This window comes from Chamaea fasciata, unplaced genomic scaffold, assembly GCF_029207755.1.
Source record: "Chamaea fasciata isolate MVZ Bird 193981 ecotype frontalis unplaced genomic scaffold, bChaFas1.0.hap1 SCAF_2, whole genome shotgun sequence".
Taxonomy (NCBI): Eukaryota; Metazoa; Chordata; class Aves; order Passeriformes; family Sylviidae; genus Chamaea; species Chamaea fasciata.
The window spans coordinates 47,660,865-47,672,617 of NW_027094087.1; the positions used below are offsets into that span (position 1 = coordinate 47,660,865).

General features: G+C 45.8%; 1 long non-coding RNA gene across 1 annotated transcript in view; it reads left to right on the top strand.

The window, feature by feature from the left end:
* LOC136285157 (uncharacterized) overlaps nucleotides 1–9,476 on the top strand; it is a 41,260-nt gene extending 31,784 nt beyond the window's left edge. Inside the window, exon 3 of the long non-coding RNA XR_010719362.1 lies at nucleotides 114–9,476. This is a non-coding gene — a long non-coding RNA (uncharacterized lncRNA). The remainder of the gene's footprint in view (nucleotides 1–113) is intronic.
* The last annotated feature ends 2,277 nt before the right edge of the window (nucleotides 9,477–11,753 follow it).

The window sequence follows — 11,753 nt, forward strand, 5'->3', positions numbered from 1 at the left end:
ATACCTTGCCAGTCTCCTCCCCCTCATTAGCTTCTAGGTTAGTCTCAAGCTCATCCCTATCTAAATGACAGGCTGCCAAACAGGCACATAACATTTCACTTGGTTTCCACCAGGGAATGAAGCTTTGATCTGCTAAGAGTGTAACTGAGGCCAGTTCTCCTGCCCCATCAGTGATGACACCATGTGGGATCATCTCTGCTGTGCCTTCTCTTCACCCTTTGGAAGTTACTACCAGTGAGGATGCCAGCTTTACACTATCCAAAAGCAAGAACCATGCTTATCCCACCTTTCCCACATAGGTACATACACAGACATATATACACTGGCTCTGCTGCATCCTCTCCCGTTTCTGAGCAACTGGAGCATGAAGGTAGAGAAGCAAGAGGATACTCAAGTGCTCTATGTGTTTATGAGAGAGAGCTTGCTTGAACCAGTGGCTGTGTTCTGTGTAATCCCCGCTAACTGGCACAAGGCTCTAGCCTAGCTTGTTGTGACCCTCTATGGAAAAACTGGAGTTCAGCTTTTGTCTGGCTGATAAAGCTGGTATTGTGAAGAAACCAGAAATACAAGTCCTGCTCAAGACCTATGCTGTGTCCCAGGTGAGAATGGGAACACAAGTTTCTCCCTCCAAATTATGGTGAAACAACCAGGTATTCTCAGAGCAGCCCCAGGTGGCAAAGCCTTGCTTGCTGAGGTACACGAAGTGTGCACCTCTAAGGGTGACGATGCGAGACTGGGGACAGCTGGAGCAGGGAAGCAAACCCATTTGGATAAAGAATTCCCCATGGTGCAGAACCAAAGAAGAGTTTCAGCACTATGCCTTCCCTAGGCACAAGTCAAATCATCTTGATGCCTCATTGGATCTGACTCACCAAGAACAGCATCACGTTCAGCATGAGGTGAAGCACAGAGGAATTGCATGGGCAGGTGTTTGCAGAGAAGCAGATGGAAAAGGTGGGTGCTCCAATACTATCGTGGCAAGCATAGAAGAAAGAGGAAGATTTTGAAGAGGGCTAGGAAAAAAGCTCAAAATTCTCCTTACCATGTGTGAGATCAATTTTACAGCAAGGTTAAGTCTGGGTCTTTTCAGTGGGAGGAGGAAACTTCCCAAGCTGAAAACTGTGCTCCCATTCCCTGTCGTCATCCAATGCCCAAAGACTCATGGCAAGCATGAATACTGTGTGAAACACCAACCCTAGTACACATCAATATAAAAATCCTTAAATTGCAGCAAATGACAAATTCCATCACAGTCCAGGGAATGTCCAGTTTCCCATCTTGTTTTCTGCTCCTTCTGTGCATTGATTTATGCTAGACATGGATTTATTCTTTAAAAAAAGACACTCGGATTGAACAAAACAGTCCTGTTACCACTCCTGAAAAACCACACTCCAACATCCCTTCCCTCCCATTTCCTTGCTGCAAGAGCAGTGCTGGGCATAAGTCATCTCTCCAAATGCAGGTCTCAAACTCAGAATAAGAAAACCAAACAAACTCCCGAGACTGCAGTTAGTGAACTGACTGAATCTGCACTGACTGTAAAGGGCAAGCTACACTCCAGAACTCACTGACACTTCCCTGAAACCCTAAGGATGTACAATTGGAGACCCAAAGCCAGACCTATAACGTGCTGTAGAAAAAGAACAGCTGCTGTGAGGTCCCAAGCCTTGCCATAGCAGGGACTCTTTGGCAAGTATTTCAGAGTGAACACATCTAGACCCCTAACACTATTCCCATCCAATACTGGTGTGTATTTTAACTTGGACAGTGCCCAATCTGCACAGTTAGTGTTTTCCACACAAAAATGCCTGGTTGGTAAACTTCCAAGAAGTTCTATTTTAGATTCAATGAAGAATGGCAGCTTTCCATGGAACCTACCTTTCTTCTTTCCTCCTCTCTTTCCCCTCACCCCAAAATAAGATTCCTAAAAGACCCATAAATTTTCATTTGGAAATGCTACCTGGGGTGCCTCATGGATGTCAGAGTTCATTTGTTTTGTCCTTCAGGCAGTGAGATAGTTTCATCAGAAGTCCTTATTGTACCTTGAAAAAGTACTTGGGGAGGCAAGGAAGGTTACAGTGTGTTCCATCTTTACCTTTTCATTGAACTGCTTTTCCCTCCTCTTGAAGAGAGTGCAGCAGAGGCTCTGGTGTTGACTTCTGAAAATTCACAGTTTTTAACGCTGCGCTCGCTGCTGCTCCTAAGGCTGTATGGTCACTCATCACCACGAAGGATGAGGAGCAGAATCACAGCTGTGGAGAAGCCACCCCTCCACAGTCAGAATACAGATTTGCTGATGTGTAATTGCCTCAGAGTGGGAGATACACACAGATCTTACTGGAAACCTCCTATTCTCCAGCATCCAGGTTCCCCTACTTCTGCAGAAGAGTTGTCCCACAGCCTGCAAACCATGTCCTAAATAGCTGAAATTTGTAGGAGCATGCCATCTTCTTATCAGCTCCCAAATGGTGGTAGGTTTCTATACTTGTTTTGTCCCATTCTATATCTCCAGAGCTCTCATCAAGCAAGAACTGGGCTCCTTCTAAGTTGTAATGATCCTCACTTGTTCATTCCCTCACAAACAGAAATCACTTTGGCCAAAATCCAGGACTGCAATAATGGCCAGGCACATACACAGGCAGCTTAAAAGCACCTCAGCTTTGGGAAATCCTGCTGGGCTGTAAAAGCTGCCACAAACCCAAATCATATCAAGCAAGGCCTGTCTGATAATTCTTTGGCTCAATCCCCAAACTGGCTGAACTGCTTTTCCATACAAAGTATTTCCAGGTGGGTTATTAGGTCCTGTATCCCTTCCATGTTGTATTCTCTCATGCTTGAAAAAGACATTCCTTAGAACAAGCTATTTTTTAAAGAAAAGAAAATATTCTCCTTTATATTTCTGGCTCCTCTAAACCGGAAGGATACTTTGCAAGACACGAACTGTTCCCACTGAGTAGCACATGGGTCTTACCTGCCCACAGTGTCTGTGCCTGTGCAGGACTTTCAGCTGGGGATATAATTTACATTTTCACGAGGAGAGTGATGCTGGTAGAAGTACCAGTGTGAACAGTTATGCAAGTATGAAGGGTCATGCTCTGTTAAATCTAGTTTCCCTTCCTGTATTTTTATAGCAGCATCACTGCAGCCACATTTCAGTCTATGCTGCTTTAATTGTATCAGAGGAGTTAAAAGGAAAGAACTGAGCCAAGCGTGCCCCACAGCTGGTTGCTGGCTGAGCTGCGTGAGTCGCAGTGTGAGGAGGCAGAAGACTGGCTCCACGCAGCTCTCCCAGCTTCAGGTATGCACACTTGGGCTGGTTTACGTGTGTGCACACGAGATTCATCAGTAAAGCTGTGCTGAAGTAGCTGCACCTATACAAAGCCCTCATGGTGTAAGACAGCAGAGCTTTGGGAGGGCTGGCTTGCTGCACTCCCCATGATGGATGGGGCAGACAGACCTCTGGCCAACCTGCTGTGACTTCGGCCCATTACAAAAATCTATGCCCAATGTGAACAGGTTTGTTAGAAATGGACCACAAGTGTGAGACCTGTAGATCTGTAACTAGATACTGCATACAAAAGTAGGTAAAGAAAGGACAAGATTTTCATTTGAAAACTGTAAAGAAAAAAAAAAAAAAAAGGTGGTTTGTCGGTTGATTTGAGTCTCTGGGGTCTCTGAAGAGAGGCGGAGACAGAACAGTATGAAACCCAGAGGTTCCTGTGAGTTAAAACAAACTGTTTCACTCTGAGACGCTTGCAGCCAAGATGATTTGGACGTGTGTCTTTGGGGGGGAAAAAAAAATCGCCCCAGTGACCAGTAAAATCTGGCCAGGCGGCGAGTGTCAGGGTGTGACGGAGCTGCGGGTGACAGGCCTGTCCCCAGAGAAGCCTGCCCGTGGCACACGCGTGCCAGCCGGCATTCCCTGGGGCAGGTGTTGGTGGCAGCCCTGCCAGCTGCGTGCCGCCTGTGCCCCGGGCCGCAGCCGGGTCCGGAGGGCCGCGGACCCGCACAGCCGCCCTGCATCCCCATGACTTAGGCTCCCCGGCGCGCAGCTGCCCTGCACAGCCTTCCTCCCCGCGGCCTCCCCGGGCCGCCATCCTGCCATCGCCCGCTCTGCGTACCGTCATCTCTTTCCAAAGACCGCGCCGCCAAGCGCCGCTGCCAGCCGCTCACGGCTGTGCCAGGCACTCAGCCAAAGCTCCTGCCCGGAGCCCACGCCAGCTGGGCTCAGTCGATGAGTCCGAGCGAGACAGTGTGAGGGCTCCTCTGGCCTGCAGAACAACCTGGGGCCTGGGAGTGCTGGAAAAACTGCGGTATAACCAGCCTGGCAGAGCTCGGAGCGAGCCCCGTGCTCCTGAGGGAAAGCAAAACAAGGCAGGAGCTGTTGCAAACACGTTCTATTTCCTCCCAGTGAACAGTAGAAAGCCCCACCCAAATTTCACTCCTCGCTCCCACTTTATGTTAAAAAACAAACACACTCAAAAAAAAAAAAAAAAAAAAAAAAAAAACCAAGAAAAAAAAGTCAACATTTGCTACTGTGTGTTGTCCTTGCTTCCATGTGACCCAGGCATGTGATTATGTTGTTGACGCTTGTTTTTATAGGATCAAATTCATAGCTGCTGTGGAAGCCTGTGTAACTTGTCAGAGCAATTCTCTACCCTGGCAAGTTACACAAGCAGAGGAACTTCTTTCTGCCACAGGGTATCTTGCCTGTCTCAGCCTTCTCCCTGAACCTGTGGCTCCTTCATTTCCGTCCAGTTGCAAAGTCACCAGTTGTGTACATTTTTAGGAAAGCAGGCGAAATCCCTGTTAGCTGCACTTCAGATCTTGGCGAGAGGCCCCTACCCCATGGTAAGTCAGTATTTTCTCCCAGCCTTTCTTCCTCTTGGAAGTGTTGCTTAAATACAAGAGAAGGATAAGACTCCACCAAAAAAAAAAAAAAAAAAAAAAAAAAAAAAAATTTAAAAAAAAAGGCCCAGCTTGCCAGCCCACTGCATTCTCTGTGTCTGGTTTCCACTCACAGCCTGCATAGCCCTGCCTGTGTGGATCTGTTGAGTCATGTTGTATGGCTGGATGGAATGGGGCTGTTTGCTTCAAGCCTGATTTTTTTCCCAGGTCTCCTCAACCATCAAATGTTACCCATGCTAGGGAGCCACAGTGTTGCCATCAGGCCCCTTTTCCTCCTTGGGAGGCAGGAGCTCTGGGGGATCAAGAGGGCCATGCAGAGCCTTTGTAAGGAAAGCGTGGGGACCCTGTTTTCCTGAAGGGGTAGAAATAACCATGACCCTGCTCAAGGTGTCTGCCTGTGACCAGTGTGCAGTGCACTGGGCCATGTCTCAGCTGCTTCTCGGGTCTCAGTAGTTCCTGTGAATAACACTCTGCATCAGTGACTGCCTTTGAGCAAGCCTCTGAGATACCTGCGCAGGGCTCTGCTGCTGGAGTTGGCTGGGGACCAGGCCAGCACCTGATCTCAGGTGTCATATTTACAAACCTGGAGTGCAGCCGCGTGGTTACAGAGGCACGAGTAGGAACCAGTCCTGCAGTGTGGGTCCTCAGCAGCCTGCAAGAGAGCACTGGGGGTGTGAAATGCCTGTCTTACCTCAGTGGTAATTCCTGAGTACCACAGAATCATGGGATGTGTCAGGCTGGAAGGGACCACAGTGGGGCATCTGGTTCAACTCCCTCCTCAAGCAGGGCCGTCCTAGAGCACATGGCACAGGATTTTGTTCAGACACCTCTCTGGGCGTATTGAGGCAGAAGACACAAGTGTCCACCTTAGAGGTTTCCCCAGTTTACCCCAAATCTGTGTGTGCTTCCAACTGATGCAACACAGTCTTCCTGAGGTTTGCTTTTAATTACAAATGGGCTTTTTTTCACAGTAGTAGGTACTAACTTTCCTTATGGTCTTTAACTGCTCACAAAGTTGTTCCTGCAGCAGTGGAGTCCCCTCCACTCTTTCTGCAGGGCTCACTGGTGTTAAATCACTATAGATGCTTCACCTGCAGCCATCACCAAGCAATGAAGACACTTCATGGTTTTTGAAGCAGGAATAAGGTATAACAGTCATATAATCTCCCCCATACAGAAAAAACATTCTATTTTTCTATGGGTGTCTTGATTCTTTCTAAAATAAAGCCTGAAGGTAGCACTGGACACATGCTTGCTTTTCCCCTTTCCCAGTGTTTCCCCTCTTCTGTACTTTGCCACTCTATCTTGCCTCCTGTTGGAAAGGTAAATCTTTGAACATAACAATTTATCATCTCCTCTTTTCATATTGTCTGGATTTGAATAAGAAAGTCACAATCTCTAAAACTCAATGAAAACTCCTGGAGTTGCTCTATTGTTTGGGTAAAAAATTGTGATGTTAGTGCTCTTCTATTTGAAAAAAATGATATTTGGAAAAGGCACATTGCTTTTAATGGCAGTTCATACTGTCAGGACCAGAAAAGTTTAGTCTCTCTGTGCTGAAGTAAGAAATTATAAAACTGATAATTTTGTTTGAGTTAGAAGAGACCTTCAAAGATCATCTGGTCCACCCCCACTGCTGTGGGCAGTGACATCTTTCACTGGATCATCCGACCTGACTTTTAACATATCCAGTGATGGATATCCACTTCTCTGGGCAAGCTGTTCCAGTGTTTGGATGTCAGTCAGCATACGTCATATCCCCAAAATACATTTATTTTTTAGCTTGTTTAGTTTTTTTGGTATTCTGGCCTTTTTGATCATGGCTTGTGTGAGCACCTAGTTGCTTCTCTGGGCTCTAGGACTTTCTCCTGTGGCATGCTAGTCTGAAATTCCTTCTTCTCTCCCAAGGAACTCAGGCAGCTCATGTCTGGTTTGCTTCAGACCTCTTCTGTCTCTGACACAGGCTGAGGTCTCTGTGCACTACTGGTTTCTTTTTGCTGAAAAGGAGCCTCTAAATTTTTAAAAAGTTTTATTCCCATGGTTAGGGAAGGTTCTGTTTTGCCAGATCACCAAATTGTCATCATGGAGATGCCAATTGTGCACAGGTCCCTGAGCAATTAGTTGGATAGGGTTCAGTGTGTAGTATTCAGGAGCAGTCAGTATCATTTTTTGTTTTTTTTTCAGATCAGTATAGCTTGTTGTTTCTTGGTGAAAATTACTTTCTGATATTAACAATACCTTTTTTCTCAAAATTCTTTTTTTTCTTAGTGATGCCAGCTGGAAGCACATTTCTGATGGCAGATATTTATAGGAATAATAGATCTTCAGTTTTCCAGATTTCAACTGAAATGTCTACTTCACATTTAAAAAACAAAACAAAACAAAAAAAAAGAAGTCTCAAATACTTTGAGAAGGTCTGTCATTTTCTGAGAAACTCTATTAAAAATTAGTTTTCAGTTCCTTCCTTTTCTCCCTGCCAATATTCTCTGGCAGGTGGGTGTTTTTTTCTGGCTAGGGGGGGGGCTAATCCACATCTGTTTTCTTCTTAGCCTGGCAAGGCCTATAGGTCAGAGATTGCCCCAGTACTTGTTCTGCTGCTGAGGGCAATAGGCTGAAGCTCTTCACAAAAACCAGTTCAGCTGATTTCATTCTCCCAAATCACAAACTACTTGCAAGAACAGAGAGGAGTATTTTTGCCAGTCTCAGATCTCTCTTATTTCCCCATGAAAAGTTACACAGACTTCCGTGCCAGCCAAGGAAGAAACATCAACTCTCCTCAGTGGTCATCACAATTAACCTGAAGCTGTGATCCAGAGATGTGTTTCATGAGCCCAGAGCTTTCCCTTGCAGGAGCTTTAGCTTTAGTGAGGGGTGCCACGTTAGAGAGGAGCTTCCAGACTCTCAACAGCAAGTCTGTTGCAATAACTCTGTTGATCAAATAAAGTTTCTGTTCACAGCACAGAGCCAAAAACTGTTTTTGATTGCAGCCTTGAGGGGTATTTCTTGGCTCATAGTCAATGTTTTAAGCAGTGTGCTGCTCTACAAGTCATTACCAATGTTTGAAATCTCTTCCTTCTTACTATTATCCTTTGAGATGTGGAATGAACACTATTTACCTTTCCCTCATAGTTCATTATGATTATTAAACCGGGTGTGAGGACTTGTGCGTGAGAGTTGAATATAGTATGAGAGTATACTCAGAAAGATGGCCAAGTTTTCCTTTTTTTTTCTTCTCCTAACTGTATTTGTGTACAAAGATTTCAAGATTTCACAATACCATGTTGTATATGCACTCTGTGCTGAAAGCAGTTATAACAAGTTTTCTCACTGCCACATTAGCATGACACTTAAACAAGCCTCTTCATTAAGAATCTGCTGCCTATACCTTCAGATTCCAGTGTCTGGTCTCACCACTCCTCCTTTTCCCAGCTGCCTTTCCACCCCCCACTGAACTTAAAGCTATTTTGGGTGTCCCACCTGCCCCCTTGGGTCCTACCAGCTCCTATGAAACAGATCCTGAGGCCATTTCGAAGAAGTGAGGAGTGACCAAGGTCCCAGCCTAGATGGGATGTGAGCACTTGCAGATGTGACCACACCACACCCACAGCAGCTGTTTCCAGCTGGTACCACCATGTGCTGCTGTGCAGTGCCATGCAGGAGTACTGTGAGGATAGGAAGGGAGGTGTATCTGTGTTGGCACTGGGTTACATGGCAGCAAAAGAGCAAAGCTTTTTCAGCCAGGCTTTGAGCAACCTGGCTATGCTGATTCTAGCCGTGGGGGCACCTTGGGCTCTGCAGACCACCTTCACTTGGTGCAGTGACAGAATGTTCTGAAGTCCTTCATGGCTTTCTAGCTACACTGTTGAGGTCTGTTTTCAAAACAGGCTCACGTACATGAGACTTCCACACATTAACAATTACATTCAGGCTCCTCCATGCTAAAATCCCTTTGGAAAATGCAAGTTGCTGTTACAAGTCACTGCAGACAGTGGGTGGATTTATTGTCACATCTGAAGTCTGCAAGTAGTAGTTCTCTTAGCCCCTTTTTCCAAGGATGGGGAGATGGCAGTGGTGAAGATCCTACTGTTGCTGGTAGTGGGAACACAGAGAGCAAGCTGCAATGGGTACAGAGCCTGACCTGTCGTCTTCTTCCCAGATCCTTTTAAATTTAGGCTTGGCATGTCACTGTGGAACAACCTGATACATTTTGTTATCTAGATGGAGAGAACTGAAATTTCTCAGGCTTTTTGTCTTGTTTCATAAGCACTACACCCACCCTTAAATAAAAACGAGATAGATGTCTGTGTAGCCCATGTGCACTTTCACACTGTACAGTTTTCTCTCGAAAAGCAAATTTTTCCTGCTCCGAAGAACATGTTTTTTTGCTGGGCATGTCAATTTGCACATTCTCCCCATTGGCAATGTCCTTTATCCTCTGCTTCCAGGTCACCCTGGCACTACACTGCAGTCTGCAGGAACAGGGACTGTTTCATGACTTGTTCATGTAGCACCTACAAAAATGAGGTTTTAATCTAAATGCGCATCCTTAATCCATGAATACAATAAATTGGCATAATGAAAATGGATAAACTGGGAGTTCATTTCATTGTGGAAATAGTACCTAATATGGGAATAATTCCTAACTCCTCAGGGTTCCAGCGCTCCTTTCTGCTTTGCATTGAGCACTCAAAAGCATTCTCACTGCAAGATGGTTTGTGTTAGGAATGATGACATTTGCTTAATTAAATTTCAAAAATATCAAAGTGGCAGCCCTACTGGGCCAGAGTCAAGAACTTTTCCATATTTTCTGGTGCTCAGGCAATGTTGTTGGTTAGTGACTACTGAGTTTTCTGTTTATGCTCTCAACAACACATTGCTGATGGCAAATATGATCTAATTTTTGGTCTGGAAGCCTTATCAATACAAATCTGTCTTTATAAATTAGCTATGCTACACTAGCGAAAGAGAGAGCAGCATTAACTAATAATTCTATAGATATGTAGATGGCTTTCATTAATAATATAACCAGATATTTTGTTAATGCTACAGTCTCTGAGAGCAAGTGCTCATAACCAGGATCATGCTGCATTGGACTCTCGGCAAGGACCAAGACATACATGCTCCAAAGCAGCTGACTGCAAGAAAATATGGATAGATATAGGTAGGATCATGTAGGGCCAGGAGCAGGTATGGGTACAAGGCTCTGCTAACAGAACTGAGCAATGGGGACAGTGTCTCATCTTGCATAGGACTGTCACCAAGGTTAAATCAACCTGTGTCAAAACTGTGTCCATGAAAAAAAAGGAGACAGGTCATTGCCATGGAAGACTCCCTTCTGAAGGGAGAAGGCCCAATATGGTGGCTGGAACCACTTCTGAGGGAGGTCTGCTGCCTCTCTGGGGCATGGGTTAAAGATGTGAAGAGAAAGCTTTTTACCTTTACACAGCCCTCAGATTGTTCTCCACTATTAATTTTCAGGTAAGCAGCAGTGAAGTTGCACCAGGAAGTCTAAGGGCAATCAGGAGACACTTCAGGGCTTTGGGACAATTGGCTAAGGGATCTGGACCGCAGGTAGTGCTCTCCCTTATCCTACCAATTGCAGGGAATGATAAGGAAAGAAACAGGAAGAGACAACAGATCAATACCTGTTTCTGAGCCTGGTGTCACCCACAAAATTTGGGGGATTTTTATCATGGGTCAGTTTACATGACAGCAGGGCCACTGGTGACAGATGGGGCACACCTGTCACAGAGGGGGAAAAGGATCTTTGCACTGAGTACTTGGAAAATTTTGTTCACCAAAGGGATTGTCAAGCACTAGAACATGGAGGAGAACATAAATACCTGGAGATATTCAAAAGACATGTAACTGTGGCACCGAGGGACATGGTTTAGTGGTGGACTTGGAACAGCTGGACTAATAGTTGGACTCAATGCTGTTGTAATTCTTTTCCAGCATAAATGGTTCTATAATTCTGACTGCATTCCAGCCTACCCACGTGTCTTTAAAATCAATACTCAAGATCCTCTCTGTACGTAGGTCAGAGCAGGGCTGTCTTTTAAGCAGTAGCAAATGTTCAGATACCAATAAGACCATGTAAAGCTGTGTGTACATATAAAATGTTGTCAGCTCCCAGCACTCACTGGGTACTCCTCCAGCTCCAGAGTGTGCATACAGCTCCATACATGTAGCAGCTCCCCCCAGACCTTGTGCCAGTCTCCCTGAAACTTGAAAATGTGGTACATGCAGATGGATTTTCTAATGGCAGCACATTTTGGCAAGGTGCAGTGTTTGGTGCTAGTGCAGATCTGAGGGAGCTGTAGCTGCTCTTTGTCATCTTTCAGTGATGCCACCTTTGCCTTTGCTTCTGTCTCCGTTCAGTATGTTTTAATTAGGTTCATCATAGCCACCACAGTACCGCTGCTGTGGAGCTCCCCATAATGTCTGCCCCTGTCAGTACCTGGCACAGAGAGAGCAGAGGTTGTAGGGCTGCTGTCTGCTGGGTGAGGAGAGCTAACGGAGCTGCTGGGAGCAAGTCATCATGGGCTGAATACAGCCTGGGGTGAAAAGGCTAGCACAGGCACTCGGCTGCCAGAACACTCGTGGGCGGAGAGGAGCCCTGAGGCAGCCCTTTTGTGCCATGTCTTCACTTTGAGGTTTGGATCTGGCCTTGAGGGCATCACAGAGCCCTGGGCGGCTTTGAGGGTGGTATTGGGGCTGTGTATGTGTGTGCTGTTGATCCGTTAAGGAATTCAGAGGGCAAAAGCTTGGTCAAAGAAACAGCAATTAGTGAGGAGGTGCCTAGAACGGAAGAGGACAGACAGAACAAGTAACCCAGATGTATC